The sequence below is a fragment of the Pantherophis guttatus genome, chromosome 4 (assembly GCF_059756535.1).
Source record: "Pantherophis guttatus breed Tessera chromosome 4, ASM5975653v1, whole genome shotgun sequence".
Taxonomy (NCBI): domain Eukaryota; kingdom Metazoa; phylum Chordata; class Lepidosauria; order Squamata; family Colubridae; genus Pantherophis; species Pantherophis guttatus.
Window position 1 is genome coordinate 86,769,459 of NC_142066.1, and position 10,264 is coordinate 86,779,722.

Here is a 10,264-nt window from a genome sequence, read left to right on the forward strand (position 1 = left end):
ACCTGAAATTTTTCAGTTTACCTATTTAAAAATGTTAGTCTGTCTCATTAGCATGTGTTTTGTGCAACTATTCCACTGAGGTAATTTAATAGTCCTCAATAGAATTTTGTTCAATTAAAATGTCTCACCTTTTACAATTCCAGATCTTTTTAGCTTGTAATTTGATTGCTCTAGGCTTGTTTTACGTAAGTACTGTTGACATACTCGGCTTAGTAACTCCACTCACAAAGTATGGAAAAGTGAAAAGTAAATGTTGAAGATCATTCAAAATGCCAGTGTACATATGTTTTCAGCCCAAATTATACATTCTTACTCACTGGGGCACTTTTGCCTAAAGAAAATAATGGAATAACTGTGGTTATCTTCAAAGGGATGATTATTCTGTGTGCATTTAGTGTATCAATTTAAATCAGACTCAGTTGCAGTGGTGGTATTCAGCCAGTTCTATCCAGTTCAGGTGGACCAGTAGGGATGACTGTGGATGCCCCACCCACCCGCACAGACATCATGACATCCCATTTTTCCATGTTTTCGAGGCTCTGCACATGCGCAGAAAGCCTTGTGCATTTCTGAACCAGTAGGGAAAGTAAGTGAATACTACCCCTGCTCAGTTGGAATGATGACAGGTGCCAGATCAAGGGAAAGTATTTTAAAATTATTATAATAAGGTTGAGCCAATTATCTTTTGTTAAGAGAATATATAGCATTCTGATCATTGCGATATGATTGTTCATGGGGAATTGTTATCTCACTTCAATGGAAAGTGTAGATTTTTATGTGCAAAAAAGGACCCCATGTATCTGTCTCTGTCATTGAAATCAATATTTCTTGACAATGAAAATTCTGTTCAGTCATAGGTTAGAAGCAATAGCCTTCTCTCATCTTGTATTGTTTGAGTTAAATAACTGGCACACAAGACTTTTTTCTTTGCAAAAGCAATACTACCTAACACAGTGCAATATGCCACAAAACGTTACATGTCTAATATTCCTTCCCCCTCCTATTTTCCCCATTACAATACAGTGAAATGAGTTGGGCTGAGGAGTGTGACTGGCCCAAGGTCATTGGCTTTTATGCCTAAAGTGGGACTAGAATCCCAACACTCCTGGTTTCTAACCTAGTGCTTTAGGTTTTCTATAAGTACTTTTCCTTAAACTAAAATGCCTAATAATGGGCACTGATAAATTCTGCATTCAATTCTACAGGGTCATCCAATTTCTTTATTCATTTTCTTGATGAGAAATGGGCATGATATTGGCCCCTCCTAATAAAGGTCCATCTCATGAACTAAAGACCACACAGTTTCAAGGTTAAACTCACAACTAGTGGTTCATATAGAGAATATTTGTGTTTGAACCAAATGGAGATTTATTTCTGCATAATATGGTCAGGGTCATGTACATTTATATTTTAAAATCTTCAGTGAAAAGGTTAAATGTATTTAATTCTTCTTTTGAAGTAAAGCAAATCAAGTTTTTATATAAGCATTTACATACAATTCTATTGTGCTTTCCAATCCAAAGAAGTGTCCTGCTTTAGCTGACCAAGTTTTGATTCAAGAAGAAGACATTATGTCCTGTGGCAGGCATGGTATAAGCAATGTTCATACAGAAAATATACAACTAAATTCTTTATTACTTTATTATGCAGCATAAATGTAAGTGACAGTCCAACCTTTAATAACATAACACAAATAAACTAGCTCAAATTAAAAAAGTTACAGCATAAAAATAAGACATGCTAGTGAAGAATAGAATAGAAAATTGATCAGGAAAATAAGAGCCTTGGTACTACAGTGGTTTAAAGCACCCTGTTATTAACACAGCTGCCTGCAATTTACTGCTGGTTCGAATCTCTCCAAGGCTCAAGGTTGACTCAGCCTTCCATCCTTTCTAAGGTAGGTTAAATGAGGACCCAGTTTGTGGGGGCAATAAGCTGACTTTGTATAAATATACAAAAGTATGAAGGCTATTGCTTAACGCACTGTAAGCCGCCCTGAGTCTCCAGAGAAGGGCGGCATATAAATCAAATTAAAAAAAAAAAAAAAATTCAGGCTAAAAGACTCAAATATGTAAAAAAGGAAAATATTTGTACCTCAGGGTTGACATTTGGGATCTTTGGTGCTGTTTGAGCTTGCTTGTTTTCTTGCAGACATTTCATTACCCAAACTGGGACTCAGATGTGATACGTTCCAGCTGAAAGAATCAGATGCAACTTCTCTGTGGCTGCCACTGTCTCAGGGTACAGCTTGCTATCTGAAGTTCAGATGGCCCTCTCGTTCTTTGTCTTTAGAAAAGCAGAAGAAAGAACATACTTTTGCTTTCTTTTGCTATCTGTTATAAGTTGCAACTGATATTGTTCCTTTGACTTTACCTTTATTGTTAATTTATGTTGAGTCTTTTTGACTTGGTATGTTGGAAATAAAATAAATAAATTGACTGCAGTGATATGGATGGAATGATCCACACAGAGTTACTACAATTTAATTCAATTCATCTGTTTTGATTTAATTTAGTTCAACTATTACAAAACTCAATTTAAAACTTCCAAATTCCCCTTCTGGCACTGACCAAATCCAATTACTTAGCTTCAGTTTTAAAATCATGTTGGGATCAGTAATTATTGTGAAACATTTTCCATATACATAATATTGCTTTTCTATGAAAAAGGGAGAACAATTTAACAACAGCTTCCTTAATAAATGGCCTCTCAAATTACTCTTCCTCTACAAGCTGACAAATGATGAGTAACTGACCCTAATACCAATTATTTGTGTTTTCTAGTACAGATTGAAATATTGCAACATTTGAGCAGCAGGGGACAAAAGAGAACCAACAATTCATAGAGTGTTCCCAGCAATCCACAAAGATATGTCACATTGGTTTTATTGTCATGCCAGAGACCATGATGGGTTTTTTTTCAATTCTGCTAAATGAAAGAGGAAAATCACATTTCTACAAAGCATGTGTGATGTCTCAAGAATTATAAAATTAAAACATGTATTTGGATTAAAATCTTATATAAATCTTATAAAGCCAATTCATACATATGCATGCAATCTTTGTTGTCTCACATTCTCTGTCTACTGACTTTTTAAATACAAGATGGTCATACAACAATACCCACAGTTATGTGCTATGCTGTCAAGTAACACATGCCCCTCAGTGTTCTATGTAAAACGAACATATTTAGTTATTATTTACTTGCTTTACGTAACAGCAGTCTTTCAAAGTGTAAAGTAATGCACATCAAGGCACCTTCATCCCAATTTCAACTGCACTGATAAGATATGCATGTATATACATACATATACACACATATGTAGTGTGTGTATATGTCTGTGTATATGTGTGTGTGTGTATGTGTGTGTGTGTGTGTGTGTGTGTGTGTGTGTGTGTGTAGGTGTTTGGTTATTTGGGTTTTCTCCCGTGTAAAATTGGAAGTGTCTTGGCGACGTTTAGATGAAGTCTTATTCATCATCTTCAGGCTGGTGTTTTCAGCTTCGTGCTTCTAGGAGCAATGTGTGAATGCAGCTGTTTCTTCCTTTTAACTGCTAGTGGGAGTGTGAACAGACTAACCCGAGCACAACCAAGCCCCCACCCAAACAGAACACACCCCCATCCAATCAGAGCACAGCCAACCCCCATCCAATCAGAGCACAGCCAAGCCCCCAACCAATCAGAACACACCTCCACCCAATCAGAACACAGCCAAGCTCCCACCCAATCAGTTTACACCCCCACTAGCAGTTAAAAGGAAGAAACAGCTGCGATCACACATTGCTCCTAGAAGCATGAAGCCGAAAACACCAGCCTGAAGATAACGAATGAGACTTCGTCGAAACGTCACCAAGACACTTCCAATTTTACACAGGAGAAAACCCAAATAACCAAAGACCTACATACAAACACCCGCGAAAACCTCAGAAAACACACACACACACATATGTGTGTGTGTGTGTGTGTGTGTGTGTGTGTGTGTGTATGTTTTCTGAGGTTTTCGCGGGTGTTTGTATGTAGGTCTTTGGTTATTCGGGTTTTCTCCCGTGTAAAATTGGAGGTTTCTTGGCGACGTTTCGACGAAGTCTCATTCGTCATCTTCAGGCTGGTGTTCTTTGCTCCTGGAAGCACGAAGCTGAGAACACCAGCCTGAAGATGACGAATGAGACTTCGTCGAAACGTCGCCAAGAAACCTCCAATTTTACGCGGGAGAAAACCCGAATAACCAGACCTATATATATATATATATATATATATATATATATATATATATATATCCCACCACTGTATATATGTATGCGTGTATGTGTGTAGATATAGAGATAGAGATAGACAGAGTGAGAGAAATAGAGAGAAGGAGATACAGAGACAGGCACTGACTTAGAAAAAAAAAAGCCACTGAATAGTGACTGTTCTAGGTGTTTAAAATAATTCTTGGCATAGAAGAGAACAAAAAAAGGTTTTCTCCCTCTCTCAGTGTCACTGCGTTTTTGTATTTACCAGATGAGCTCATATTTTTGGACTTTCAGACTTTCCATAGCTTGCCAAGTTTCTTATCAGTAAGCTAACTATACATGTCTGCATTCCTTCACTTTCTTTCTTCTATCTTTTCTTTGTTCTCCTGCCAAGAGGTCCGGCCGCAGAAGGGTGGCCGGCAGGAACATTGCCAAAATGTAATTATTTTAGATAGTGAGATGTTTTATTTTCTTTATAACAGATAAATGAGTTTTTCTTAGAAAAAAATATCTTCGGGGTTTATTTTCTTAATGTATACTTGCAAGGAAAAGTCTCAATCCACGTCTCTAAATCAAGGTGTGATTACCCAAAAGCAGAATGGGATTAATTAGCACCCTGACACCCAGAACATTAGAACTGAAAATAAATTAAATAAAGCTGCCTGGAAGGTGATTTAAAACAGACCAAAATAACACATCTTTACACAATACATAATTTACTAGTGGAATTTTTTGCTAAAAGATGTGGTGATGGCCACTTTAATGTCTTTCAAAGTAGACTGGATACATTATTGGAGAGCAGGCCTGTGAAAGGATTTTGATTGTGAAAATTAATTGTTATCTTTGAACTGGGCAACAGTCTCCAATAGTGATTGCAAGCAAACAATGGTGAATGATGGATATGTCTCTGTCTCCTGCTCAGGATAATCCTGGTTGGATATAAGAAATAAATTCAATCCTGATTTGTTCTTCTATTCTTATCCTTACTGAACAACTCTTCCTCTTTATTTGGGGGGGTGGAGGGGTACTTCATTCTGTTTTCCTATTCTATTTGCCAGTAGTCCAATCCACCAAGCTATGGATTTACACATTTTTGCACATTTATTTATTTATTTATTTATTTATTTATTTATTTATTTATTTATTTATTGGTTTGATTTATATGCCGCCCTTATCCGGAGACTCAGGGTGGCTTACAATGCATTAAGCAATAGCCTTCATACTTTTGTATATACCTGCTTAGTAGGGCTTTTGCCCTCCCCCCACAAGCGGTGTTCTTTTATACAAAGTCAGCTTATTGCCCCCACAAACCGGGTCCACATTTTACCTACCTCGAAAGGATGGAAGGCTGACTCAACCTTGAGCCTGGTGAGATTTGAACTTGCAGTAATTGCAGGCAGCTGGTGTTACTTAACAGTGCTTAATCTGCTGCGCCATCAAGGCTCTTACAAAAATATCTCTTCTACATGATATTTTGGCAGTGTCAGAAACAAGGAGCAAGTGAGTCCCTGCAGCAATATTACATTTGGAACTCCAGCTACCCCACTTGATTCCCATTCTTTCCAATCTTGGGGTTTTCTTCAGAATTGCAACAGAAATATGCCACGATAACTATTTTTTATGCCATTGACCTCCTTCATCTCATTCCCATCCCATACTTGAAAGTCATGTTTAGCAGTTCAGTTAAAATAGAATAGAATAGAATAGAATAGAATAGAATAGAATAGAATAGAATAGAATAGAATAGAATAGAATAGAATCTGGAAGGGACCTTGGAGGTCTACTAGTCCAGCCCCCTGCTCAAGCAGGAAAACCTATACCATTTTAGATAAATGACTGTCTAGGCCCATGATGGTGAACCTATGGCACACGTGCCAGAGGTGGCATGCAGAGCCCTCTCTGTGGGCATGCATGCCATCACCCCAGTTCAGCCAGCTGGTCGTTGGGTTTCCGAAGTGTGCGTGCGTGCTGGCCAGCTGGTCGTTGGGTTTCCAGCGCTCTGCCATGCACTCCTTCCAGTTTGGGCACTCTATGCTTAAAAGGTTCACCATCACTGGTCTAGAGTAGACTCTTCTTAAAAACATCCAGTGATGGAGCACCCATGATTTCTGGAGGCAAGCTGTTCCACTGGTCCTCACTGTTAGGAAGTTTCTCCTTAATTCCAGGTTGCTTCTTCTCTTCTTTCTTACTGGAAGGTAACCCTTTGGAGAAGAAACAGAACTATGGAAATTCACTACTCATTTTCCTTAGTCTGTGTTAGTCTGATCCCTTAAGAAATGAAGACCCTCAACTCCATTTGGTTGAAAGGTTATTTTACTAAAAAGATGTTGGCTGCAGTAAAGTCAGGCTAGCTTTGAGTTTCCCATGCTCAAAAGATACAGAAAGGTTTCCCCTCATTCCGGCCCTCCCCCCATGGCCAGTCTGTCTTCAGTCAATCAGTGATCAGCGAAATGTTTTGAGAATGCTGAGATGTTTTGGGGTAACAACATTCTTTCCCAGGATGCTGGCCTTGGATTCCAGTGCAAACTGGCTCCAAGCTTCTCTGATCGTTGTCACCTATCATTCCCCCATCCTATTTTCATCATGTACATACACAGTTTTATTGCCCATCTATCCTTCCCCTCCCCCACTAGCCTTTGATAGCAGGGTGCCTTTGAGGCACCAACCCTGGCAGACCTGACAGTATGGGCCAACATCATGTGTTAGCCTTGTTGGAAGAAATTTCCCCAGTTAGTTCCCAGCTGGGACACAACACAGATGCTGAGAAGAAATGGATGCAGAAGCCAGCTGCCAGAAAGTGGAATTCTTTTAATGTAGGAAGGCAAGAAGCAAAAAGTGACACAGCTTGAGTATTCCTGGCTTGCAAGCAAACTTGGGAGTATGACACTGAGCCTTTTATGCTTAATTCCCCTTTGAAGCTCCTGCAGCTTGATGGGTTTTTGATGTGTTTCTGATTGCCCTGGGTTTTGTTTTCCTGTTTTACTGGGTTAATATTGGTCCCAGGTCTTTTGGTTTTCCTGTCCTAGGAGTTAATCCTGTCAGGGAGGCAGGAAAAGGGAGTTCTGGTGTGCCTTAGTGAGTTTATTTTTAGCCTGATTCCCCTTATCTTAATGGCTCTACTTAAGTGTTTCTGTGGTCAGCTTTATTACTTTTGTAACAACCATTAGCAGACTACTCTGAGTTTTCCTTTCAGCTGGTGCTTCTTGGTTTTCTTAAAGGGGGAAGAGCTGGCTTGAGTCTCTTGGCACTGTTTTCTGAGGTTTCTGGTGCTGTGAGGTTTCTGACACTGTCCTTTTGGGTGTACTTCCCATAGCCTTTTCCTCAAATAGAATTAGGAACTTGTAGATCAATGTATCTGCTAACATACAGGCCATAGAATGGCACTAACAGAGTCATCTGGCTGTGCCCTTAGAACAAGCTTCCTTGTTAATTCTGCAACCTCTCCTAGTACTACAGGACCTATGCATTATTTCACATCAACAAAAAAAAGTCTATCTGTGCTTTTGCTACCAGCAACCTTGTTGCTCCTTCTTGTTGCTTATAATAGTTCCTTCCCACAATGTTTTAACCTCTTCAGAAGCTGTTTTTTTCACTTCTGTGGAAGAAGCAGATTGCCCAGAATCCTGAATATCCTGAAGTATCATATATGGAACAAAGTGACTATTTATGTTCACTTCCCCTTGGTTCACATATGGCTGATGCCCCCATGGTTAAAAAAAAAAAGAAGAAGCTTTTAAAAAAAGTTTAAAAATCACTTTTCACCAATCAGCTTTATCCAAATAGCCAGATGTGTAGCCAGATTAGAAGAATGCAACCAGCCACTGGAGTCAGCTAGGACCAAAGCCGACCATTTTCCACAGCAGCTGGGTCTTAAGATTGTGAGAAGAAGAATGTGGTAGATAATTGGAAAGGCAGCTCATTTTCTCTGATATCGCTTTCCCACTCAGGTGTAGCTTGTTATGCAGAGGAAAATTAATTTCAGGTTGCATATCCTTTCCTCTGAGAACAGTTCTACTACAGCAGCAGCAACTGCTAGAAAAGGTGGGGGTTGTTTTCCCCCTTGTTTTCTTAGCTTGCTGAGGGGGATTTTTTTTTTTCTTCTGGTAGGGCCCCTGTGACACAGAGTCAAATGGAAAAGATAAAAGTTTGTTTATTAATCATGTTTATAAAGCTGCCCATCTTAACAATCAAGTAACTCTAGATGATGCACAACAGAATAAAGAGCAATAAATACAATATTATTGTATCAATAATATTTAATAGATTTAATATTATTAGTATTATTAATATTAAAAACTTGAAGATTATATCAAGTACAGAACTAAAGTAAATAAAGAAAATATTGGGTGAAGAGCAAATAGACATGCATATGAGATTACTGACCAGCTAAATGGGAAAAATATTGGAAAGGGAGAAAATTGCTTTCTCTGTAAAATTCAGTAAGAAGAAATACTGTATATCAGACAAGTTAGATTCCTGAAGATATATCTTTCTGCTATTTTCAACAAGAATTGTCCTTTGGGTCATGTGTTACTTGTGCAAGAGAAATTAATTGCTAAGTTTAAATAATACCAGTTATCAATTTCTGCATAATAAGCCTCTTGTAAAAGGCAATGTAAAGAAGTTATTTCAAGAGCTGCTAATATTAGAATGATGATGACAGAAGAGGAAATACAAGATCATTGACATGATAAGTGCTAGGCTACTTCCAGATGGTTTCTTGAGGCCAGAAACCATGGTAATTTTTAGGATCTTAAAAGCTGTCTTAGCTTATTTTGTCTTGTCTTGATTTGTTTTTCATGGTTGTGTTGCTCAGTTGCTGGAGAGAAAAATGCATCTCCAAATGATAGAGGGATTCTTAAATATATAGCTCAAAAATTCATTTTGCACTCAGAATCTAAACATAAATTTTGCTGGTCATGGTTTATCTTTCTGTGCAACGGGTTTGTATTGTTTGGTTCCTAGTTTAGAAAAAAAAATGAATATTCAAGTAATTTTTATTTGAATACCTCAATCTCAACATTACCTAATACTCCCATCACCCCCACTATCCTGCCAGAACCAGAGGTGGGCTTCAGCCAGTTTGGACTGGTTCGGGTAAAATGTTTGTTAAGATTTTGCGCAGTTTGGAGACCCAGCTAATCACACCATTGGCTGGCCCCGCCTCATCCTGCCCCTTCCAGTCACTCCTTATCTCACCTTGCCTGCCTTGGCCAGTGCCTAGAGACATGCCTGAGGCATAGCTGCTGCTGCTCTCTGGTTCCCTCGCTTGCCTCGACCACATGGCCTAGTTGATCTCTGCCTGGTGAGTCTTCCTTCGCTTCTCAACCAGCTGCCTCCCACATAGTCCCAGTGGCCCAGCCTGCTTGCCTGCCTTCCTTGTGGCCTCCCACATGGTACCCATGGTCCAGCCTACTTACCCACCTTCCCATGCACTCCTCGTGGCCAAGCCTGCTTGACTGGACCTTCTCTGAAGCCTCCCATGTGGTCCCCATGGCCCAGCCTGAGAGAAAGGGTATTCCTGACTCCCAGGCTGACTGGCTTCTTCCAGGCAGCTCCTGCTCTGCCTTTCGATGTCAGCTGGAAAAGATGAGGTTTTTGTGGGCAGAAGAGTTTTCCCCATCCACCATCGCTTTCCTCAAATTACCCAAGGATTTCTTTGCCTACCTAATTTCCAGCTCCATTGCATTTGTCACCATCATGAGAAGGGAAATGAAAGTTTGTGGGGCTAAAAACAAAACAAAACTCTGAGGACGCTGCTTCAACTGCTTCTCTGTGGGGGCTGTACATATCTTGCTAGTTGCAATTTATCTACTCCACCTGTATTTATATATTCTTCAAAATATGTTTAAACTTTTTTAAAAATGGGAAACTGACTTGCCACAAAGCAAAACACCACCCTCCAGAAAAATCATTTATTTCTTTATTTATATTCTGTCATTATTTTTATAAGTAATTCAAAGCAGCAAACATTCCAAATATGTCTCCTCCTCCTTCTATTTTCCCCACCACAGTCCTGTAAGGTAGGCT